The sequence below is a fragment of the Engraulis encrasicolus genome, unplaced genomic scaffold (assembly GCF_034702125.1).
Source record: "Engraulis encrasicolus isolate BLACKSEA-1 unplaced genomic scaffold, IST_EnEncr_1.0 scaffold_29_np1212, whole genome shotgun sequence".
Lineage (NCBI taxonomy): Eukaryota > Metazoa > Chordata > Actinopteri > Clupeiformes > Engraulidae > Engraulis > Engraulis encrasicolus.
In genome coordinates this window covers 1,172,501-1,182,500 of record NW_026945588.1, presented here as the reverse complement: position 1 = coordinate 1,182,500, position 10,000 = coordinate 1,172,501, and the positions used below count along the sequence as shown (strand labels likewise).

The window sequence follows — 10,000 nt, the reverse complement described above, 5'->3', positions numbered from 1 at the left end:
ATTTTAGTCATTTTTTGTCGGACATTTTGGCCGGTCACATTTTATTTTGTCGGTCATTCATTATGCAAAACGGCCAATGTCCGGCCACAGCCGGCTAACGTGAACCCTGCGAAATAAAAACACCAAACTGAAGCCTATTTTACCCTGCTGCGCTGGTCCGATATCCTGCAGGCAAACTGTTAAAGCAACAACGTTGCCGACATACAGCTCTGGTATGATGCACACAGAACTTGACTTTTAGGTCAGCCTACTTATTATGTCGTATGTAGCCTAATACGGCAAAAAAAAAAAAAAAAAACAATGGCATAACGGAGGGTCCCGAGGCAACACTGCTATTTACTTTTTTCCACACACCAACTCGCTTCGACTTGCAGTGTCCAACTTGAAAACAACGTGACACTTTAAAAAGAAAAAGAAAAAAGAGTCGTGCGCGATTCGAAACGCATCGGTGCCTGAGCACCTGTGCAATAAAAATCTAGCTATGCGATAGGACAGGCGACGGCTACATACCCAAATACGGGAGCCGACGCGGCCACCAAGTTGGTCGCTCCACACAGTCGCACCTCCGTTATAGGCCACAACTCCACGGAATACCTCTCCCGCGAAGGGCCCTACACGGATTCGACTCAGCGACACCAATCACAGCAAAGGCACACTTGCCACGAGCACACAATCAATCTGCCGCTTCCCTACGAGGGGGCTGTGCCAATCTTAGATGTGCCTAATATTGCCAATTGGTGCCCAATGGTCACATGGCGCACCAGCGCACGGCAGACTAATTTATGCGGCTTAAAGGCACACAAACGACCTCATCCTCAACACAGACAAGACGAGGGAAATTATAGTGGACTTCCTCCTCCCCTAGGCCTACAGCCTCTGCACATTAAAGGGACAGAGGTGGTGAGGGCTGAAAGTCATAAATTCCTAGGCATGCAAGTAACATCAAACCTGAGCTTGAGTCTGAACACCATATCCATCGTGAAAAAAGCCCAGCAAAGGCTGTACTTTATTAGGATGCTTAGGAAGGCTGGACTGCCGCCCTCTTACCCAGGCCTACAGAGGACTTGTAGAGAGCATCCTCACAACAGGCATCACTGTCTGGTATGGCAACATCACTCAGGCTGAAAGGAAGTCTTTGCAACAAGTATTCAAGACTGCAGAGAGGATTATAGGCACAGCATTCCCTCCATGGACTCCATATAGGCTATGTACAGTGCAGCCAGAGGATAGCAGAGAGAATCATTAAAGACCCGCTCCATCCAGCTAACTCTCTGCTCAAACACAAGAACTGTACATACAAACTGAGTCATAGTAGAGCGGACAGCAGTCCTACCAGAATAGCAAGGTTTTTCAACAGTTTCTTCCCAGCAACAGTGAGACTGATGGCAAAAAAGAACATCTGATCCACGTTTTTTTTATCATTCTTTTTATCTCTTTTATTTGTATCACTTTTTAATGTATTTTGTCTTCCTATTTTTCTATTTAATTCTATTTATTGACTCAGAGGGCCTGCACAAGAGTTCCTATGTGCTTGGACTACTAGTTTATGCACAAATGGCAAATAAAGTACTTTGAACTTTGAACTTTTGAACTTTGAAAAGATTCTAAACGATACTCAAATGTGTTATTAGTTCTAGCTTCAAACTGAATATTAATATTTCTGGGCAAAACATTAGGCTACATACATACATACAAATGATGGTTGTATGTAACTCCATTGACACCCATTCATCTTTCACTTGTCCGTGATAGCCAACCAGCGGCAGTACCACCCCTGTCCACCAGCTAACTAGTGCTCATTCTCATAGCTTACAGATTCTCTGATGGCCTGCACGGGACGGGTGTGGGCATACCTACAGATAGCGCACCGCAGGAATGGCAAGTGTCTTGTTTTCAATAATTACCGTTACAGCCAAAATAAGAAAAGAAACGATGTCACATACTGGCGTTGTAGCACACCCGCGTGCGGTATATTTATAAAAACTAACGCCGTGGATGTTGAGGCCGATGACCCACACATCCAAATATTAAATCAGCCGGGCGAACACGCACACGAGCCCGAAAGGGATCTTGTCGAAAAGACAGCCCTTGTCGCGACCATGTTGCGGCTGGTGGCGGAAGACCCTACCCGCCCTACCCGCCGAGTATATAAACAGGTAAGGTAAAAAGATTTGATTCAAATAGAATAAGGACCCATTGGGATCTAATGTTGCTTAGCTAATAAAATGTGGACACGGACTTGGGCTAGCCTACCATAGTGTAGCATGACCAGGTGAACTGACAAAAATATTATTTAATCAATGAACCGACTACGCCACCAGAGGGCGCTAAAGTCCCTCTGGAAATTGAATTACACACTAGTGCATCAAAGCACACAGGTTCGTAAGGAACGACAGAGACAGGATTACAGGGAACAATTACTTTCTCTTTTTAATACGTCAGGGGGGTATAAAATACAATGTTATTTAGGACCACAGAATAAACAAAACGTACATTGGTGCGGGACAGGTAACCACACAATGAGTTGGCTTAGGTTTCCCCTATTGAGTAGCTTCAGAACAAGTTAACACGATGTAACACACAATTAGCACAGCAAGCACATCTAGTTGAATAAGCATGCATGGAAATAAATCATTAACACAGCACACGAAGTTACACTCGGCATAAGGCCTGAGCACTGCACGTGAGAAACTACTGTAGGGTGGTCCTACTGACCAGTTACAGGTGTGTGGTGTACCCGACACGGCCAACACACAATACACCAATACAATAAGAAACAAAACAGAAATCAAACGTAAATTAATCAAACAAAAGAAAGAGCTAAGACCCACACATCACATTCTCACACACACTCCACTGAGTGTCAGCGCGCAACCACGCGCGTCACCAAACACTCTCTCCACACGAGAGTTCCAAGCGCGCACCGCGCGTCACTTAACACACTCTCCACACGCACGCACTCGTCCACAATAGTTGTCAGGAGAACAAAAACAGCAGCGCGTCAAGGGCCGTCGGCCCTACATATGTTGATCCCAGGCTACCTGCAGACAGAAGGCATCGGGGGGGAAGTATGACTAGGCAGAGCCTACATATTTAATAATTTGAAGGCAAATGGTGGAGAGTGTAACATACCCGATGGGCGAGGCACATCGCCTACGCCGACAGCAGCAAGGGCAACAGCAGTAAAACGGACAGGCTAGGTACAGCAGTTGCCTGGAACAAGATGAGGGCATGCAGCGAGTGAGAGGAATGTTTACGATTAAAATATAAATCAGTCGTAGGGACAACGGGGGCATAGCCTACCGGGAGAAGTTGAGAGAATGCCCACGCCAGCACTTCAGCAGAAACTCAAGCGGTTACGCTCTTGGACAGAAGACGCACCGCAGGACCAAACAACCCCACGAGGGCTTCCACATCCCCGGGGAATACAGATGCCTACGGGCACGGGCTCTCCAGTGACAACAGAACACAGAGCCAAATGATGATCGACCAGCCGCCCCCAAAATGAAGCAGGTGTAGCGCTTTTAAAAGAAACTAAAATCTTAGCAATTGGTGCTCCTCACTCACATGACACACCGCGCCACAGCCAATTGCCACTGTGGCTTAAAGGCACACGCACCAATATGCTACCATAGCTTGTTGCAAATTAGATGTCTTACGATCCCCCGTTCCCTTCAGATAATTTGTGTAGTGTATATTTCCTATAATTTTGTGTGCCATCAATATGGAACCCCACACGAATTAAAATAACTTTAAATTGCATGATGCACTTGGACCTACACGTGTGACAACTGTTGTCTTGGTTGGATAGATTAAAAGAGATGAAAACGTGTTTAGGCTCGACTACTTTCACTGTCCACTTCCACTTACTTACTGTGACCGAACACACAAGGACTATTTCCTGTAGCTCTTGGGAATTTACCACATGAAGTAGGTCTACACAGGCTGCATATGATAGGCTCTATGCTGCCAACCTCGGCTATGTTTTAGTGCCTCCAATTCATAATCTCGTTAAGTTTCACCTACATTTGAAGAATTTGGTTCCAAAACATCAATTTCAAAAATATTATTTGAAATACATGTTTTTTTAAAGAAGTGTTTTATTGTCTTTCTCTAATGTCACGGAAATCTATGTTATAGTCTACTGTTGAAAAAATATATTGAGGCCTAGGCTATAGCCTGGCCCAAAGAAACCACCGGACAACATTGACTCAGTTCCAATTTTGTAGTTAAATCAGATGTAAGAAAATAACATGGTAATATGTAGTCTATTTAAATCGGTTCTATAGGGTTTTTAACCAAACTGTTAATTTGTTGATACTGACAAACCTATGCCTCGCACGCTGTAGCCATATAGACGCACAAGAGTTTGAATAATTCGTCCGAATGGTAGCGTAGGCCTACACCAGTGGTTTTCAAAGTGGGGGGGGGGGGGGGGGGGGGGGGGGGGGGGGGGGGGGGGGGGGGGGGGGGCGAGGGGATGCCAGGGAGGGCGCGGCAGGCTGGCAGGAAAAATATAGCAAAAATAAAATGAATAGCTTGATAAATTGAATAACTTAATTAAGCAAAAATAAACAAAAAATAAGCCAAACTATCTTAGTGGAATCATTTTCTTTCCAATGTTTATGTATTAGGCTGTTTTCTGTAGTATTTGAATGGGCTTACCAACTACACCGAGTTGTGAAAACGGGCGCACAGAAAAAAATATGTGTCGCACGGCCCATGTAAAGGGGGACTTGGCTGGAATATAGGCGGTATATGGGGGGACCTTGGCATGGTAAAGTTTGGGAACCCCTGGCCTACACCATTCACAATGCTATCTCAGAAGAAACAACTAAATGTCTAATCGTATGTTTATTAAATAAACCAGGTAATGAGCCAGACCAGAGACGTGGCTGCCATGCCAGAGTTCGAAAGTGTCCGGTCCCGCCTGGAAAGAGCGAGGGCCGGCCTCATGCCACCGGTGCCACACACATTTGAGGATGTGAATATCAATGGGGAGTGGGCGCAGACATGGGACGGGGCAGCGTTCCTGTCAAAGCACCACCGCGAGCATAACTTCGTCATTTTCACAACAGACAGCAATTTGAGGAAGTTGAACGACTGCCATCAGGTTAGAATAAGTCCCTAGAAAACATATGAATATGAATTCATAGTATGTAGCCCTTGCATGTGTGTTGTCTTTTGTCCTGTCTTTCTTACACGCAAAAAAGTAATTTTACTCGGTTTGGAGCCCTGTGCAGTTATTGCATCTTGCTTTGCACTGCAGGACAGATTACAGGCGTAAACTGTTAAAGACGAGGATATTTGGATTAGCCCCCTTCTGAAATTAGATAGCTCTCTTGATTTCTCATTTAGAATAATAATTCTTAAATTAACGTTATTCTGGAAACTGGAATTGAAACGACAGCACTAACGCATTTTAATTTTGTTTGCCTGTGTGTTAGATATACATGGACGGCACGTTCAAAACGTGCCCCAGGCCCTTTGCACAATTTGTAACAATCCATGTCCTCTACGTGGATAGGACGGTTCCTTTTGTTATGGTCCTAATGACAGGGAAAACTGAGGCCATGTATCGGGCGGTGCTGAGGCACGTTAAACGCCGCATTGAGCGCCTGACTGGACACGGGTACGTGTGTGTGACTCTTTGTCTATGGCCATGTTTTTCTCTGGTTGTAAAGCGTAGGCCTACCACTCAATTCTTTCTCTAGTCTCTAGATGGAGACCAGAGCAGGTGGTCACCGATTTTGAAGCGGCAATGATGGGGGCACTGCGCACTGAGGTGCCTACTGCCCGAAGCAGCGGGTGTTACTTTCACTTTTGCCAGTCTCTCTGGCGAAAACTGCAGGAGCTTGGCCTCTCAGGTAAGGAGGCTTAATTAATTGCACCATCAAAAGGGGTTTTCAATAATAATAACAACTAATAATAACTGCATTAACATAGCACAATATCATATGCAGCTCAAAGTGATTAACAAATAGATTAAAAACAAATAATGGAGTGAGGTAGAAAAGAGAGACGTTTTGTATGTCTTCCTTAAGTCAAGTCAAGTCGTCAGCTTTTATTGCCACTTTCTTATGCACAAGTCATACAAGGAAAATGAAATAACGTTTTCTCTCTCTCTATACCATGCCAGGACATAAACATATACAAGTCTGACATTTTACAGACAGACACAGTGCAAGTGCAAGACAGGACAGGTAACAGTGATGGACTGATCACATAGTGATCATTAATAAATACAATTAACATTGAACATTTAACATGGATGTTTTAATGGATGTCATGTGCAGGAGGCATATACAGTGTAGGTTTGTTTAAGTTTGTTTGCTGTTGTTGACAATCAATTTTGTACTGTAGTTCCCTACAGAAACGACCTAATATTTAGGAAGTGGACGCGAAAGGTTATGGCGCTCGGCTACCTTCCTGTGGCTGTAGTCCGCCACAATTTCATTTCTTTCACCACCACTCGGCGGACAAGGCGACTTGTTCGGGCCCACCCCCAGTTGGCCGACTTCATCCAGTACATGGACGAGGTTTACATTGGACCCACTGCCCTTTTCCGCCCACATGTGTGGAATGTTTACAGGCGTGGTGTGGACAACAGCACCAATAACCGGGTGGAAGGTAATATATACTGTAGGCCTGTAGGAAATGGTCAAAAAAGGTACTGCAACTATGCTGCTCATTGAAACTGGGCTGCCTATTGGTAAATTTGATCTTAGCATGAAAGTTTACTAAGTAATAAACTAATATTTTCTAGTATGGTCCAAGTACAGTCATTTTTGCAGCTAAAAATGGCTATTTCTGGAAATTCAAAATGGCAGACCATGGAGAAGATCCCCCTTTTCATGTATGAAAAGTGCAATTTTTCCAGTCATAATGAATACTTGGAATTTGATGGTGGTGGTAAGTATTCATCAAAAAGGTAACAATAGTGAAAGGGCAGCATGACTTCTAGAAATAAACAACTAAAATTCTCACACAGTGTCCCTTTAAGCCTTGGTAAAACATGAGAATGCAGTTTTCTATATGTGCTTAAATGCCCACTTTGACAGTATATAGGCCTAGTCATATTTGACATAGCAATGAAAATCTATGGGACCAAACAGAATATCATCATCAAAATTGAATGTACAATACAACAATTTAATTTTGTCTAGTGATCATTTGTGGCTTGATGCTAAATTACTGTCACTGTGCTAAACATTTACTTCCCGTGATTATAGGCTAGGCTACGAAGCTATGCTAATATTTTCTAAGTAGGCCTAGACTACTGAATCTATATACTGAAAAAGCTGAGAATAAAATAGGCACATTCATGTTTTATACTTGGAAATACTGCAAATATGCGAAAATCAAAAAAGGTGGGCTGTTCCTTTAAAGAACAAAAAGCATCCAGCCTCTACATTCATTTTAAAAGGAGGCCTAAACGTTCCCCTCCGCTTTTAATATGATTCAAAACAAAAAAGGGTTAAAAAATTACTCACTGACGGAATGAATATCCCCATTGGGTGACTAGAACAAGATTAAGGCCTAACTTACTATTATTTGATTCTATTAATGTCCTGGCACCTGTCTTTCTAACACATTCATGCTCATTTCAGCTTTCCATCATCGATGGAATACCTCCATCGAAAGGAGACACCCGTCATTATGGGTCTTCATTCGAAAATTGAAGGATGAACAGCGGCGTGTTGAACTGCAATGCTCAAGGGCCGACCGTGGTGAACAGGCTCCAGCCCAAAGGAGAAAATGGAGGGAGCTGGGTGAATGGATCCAACATTTGAAGGCCCAGTACAGCAGGGGGGTTAGAACACTGGAGGCCTAATTGGGAGGCAGTCCAGCATCATATTGTCAATTATGAATGAGGGTTGTGGGAGTTTGAGAAATGTAGCCTAATGGTAGGCCTACACAAAAAAACACGGTTCGGTATGTAGGCCTTCCTCAGTTTTGGTGTCACTAATTTTCAGCACAGTAGGCCTATGGGAACAAAATGGTGCAATGTTCTTTGTTCAACCAAACGAAATAGTTCGGTTTTCATGTCACGGTTCGATATGTGTGTGAAAAGTAGCCTACGGTTCGGTTTGGCCTGATGTAGGCCTAGCCTAATTTTAAGAAAAACAAACAAAATTAAAGCAACAAGCGCCGTTGACAGGCCTGTGGTTTAGAGAGCTGTGCACAGATCCTTGATGATAGATTATAGATTATTTTTCATTTTCAATGTTGGGAGTTTTTTTTATCTTCGAGTCAGAACATGCAAAAGACACTGGTGGTGGCACTTCACATTAGTGAATGGAGTTCGACTCTCTGCAGTGTCCTTGCTAATACTGACTTTGTGTAGGCTGCATTCACATAGGAATGTTTCTACACATTATTGGAAATAGACTTTGTGTGTGTGTGTGTGTGTGTGTGTGTGTGTGTGTGTGTGTGTGTGTGTGTGCCGTTTTGTCGGCTTGAGACTCACATTAGAACTCTAGGCCTATTAAATGACCTAGAAGAGATAGAGTGGAAAAATAAAACTGCAGTTCCTCCTTTAGGTCACTATAGCCACGATAGAAATTAATTTGCACGATAGCACACCTAGTTATTGCCTATAGCCTAGTTTTCATACTGCCTGCGTCCATATCACTTCAACACAGTCCTGCAGTCTTAATCTTGGATAGGTCTGCAACGCAAAGATTTGTCTGGCTGCTATTGCCATTAATATGTGTCAATAAAGAATTGTTAGGTATTTGAGTCTGTTTATCTTCCACTCCGTAGAGTAGCCCAACACAAGTGCGTTCTGTTGAATGGTGCGTGGAAGTTAGCGCTGGTGAGTTAGGCGGGCCTGAGATCCTGGCACGGCTACACACGCGCACGCAGCGTAATTGCCAACATCGGAAGAAAACCATGTGTAACACAAGGCTGGTTGAGTTCTCTCTCTATTGCAAGTGCGTAATAGCCTACATAATAAGTAATATTATAGCAGAAGGGGGTGTCATTTTACAGGTAGGCTAGACCGACTGTTCACGCATCACAAATGAACCGATATGGGCTATGTCCCATGCACATCAGACTGTGGCAGAAAGTCATCCATTTAATTTACAAAGTTCTGTAGTTATGTGCCCAAGTTGGTGCTTTTTGTATAAGAAAGTCTCAGGATTTAAGTCTCATTATTTTAAAAAAAACATATTAATTATTTAAATTCAAATTTAAAATATGTCACCGGTGGGAGGTGCGCGTTTGAAAGCGGCACCCCCTCTTATTACCAACTCCCCCGAGGAACATTGTACACACCAGAAAACACCAAGACACCAAAGTCATTTCATTCAAATATTTATTTTCCATTTGAGAACATAGTCCTGTGTGCATGTGTGTGTGTTTGAATAGAACCAGTCCATTCACGCTCTGTCGTCTGTCCAGTGAGACACCGCGAGTCGGCTGTGCCAGCTGCAGCGATAGAGCGAGAGAGAGCGCGAGAGGGTGAGAGAGAGCTGAAGGCGGCATGCACCGCGGGTAGGGGGCTTGCTTTTAGTGAAGGCTATGGCGGCCAGGCGTGGGCACTTAACTCTTCGTTTGTGAGCGTCCTCATCCACCAACTTCCCAACGATGCGGCCGTGCGTCTCGCTCGCTCTCCGGTGTGTCACCGTCCATAAAAAACCCACACCCACACCCATCCTATTGGCCCAATCACCTTCCTCCCTTCTCTCGCTGGCACCTGAAATCAATGTAATCAGTGAGTGCGTGAGTTCTCAATTTGTCACCCCGTGACAAATAAATCCACTGCACCTTCCTTCAGCCCTGAAAGGCCGCTGAGAGTTGGGTTCTCTCCGTGGAACCGGCGGTGGATGAACAAGTCATTTCAATGAGATGGATTGAGTGTATGGCACCTGCAAAACGGGGAACCGACTTCAGATTAATAGGCCTATTGTAGCCTAAATTTATGTCTGGATTGGTAAGACTTGCCTTTTGAAATTTCTCACAGTTTGCTTTTGTTTTGCCTCGGTTTGGACAC

The 10,000-nt window shown here is 44.0% G+C and overlaps 1 protein-coding gene and 1 long non-coding RNA gene across 2 annotated transcripts in view; both read right to left on the bottom strand.

Moving 5' to 3' along the window:
• The window catches only part of lcp1 (lymphocyte cytosolic protein 1 (L-plastin)), a 55,323-nt gene that overhangs the window by 24,004 nt on the left and 21,319 nt on the right, over nt 1–10,000 (bottom strand). The window lies entirely within an intron of this gene.
• LOC134443265 (uncharacterized) lies at nt 2,281–3,401 on the bottom strand. Its single transcript, XR_010033618.1, has 3 exons — nt 3,304–3,401; nt 3,133–3,213; nt 2,281–3,041 (listed from the first exon to the last, which is right to left on the bottom strand). It is a non-coding gene; the product is annotated as an uncharacterized LOC134443265 (long non-coding RNA).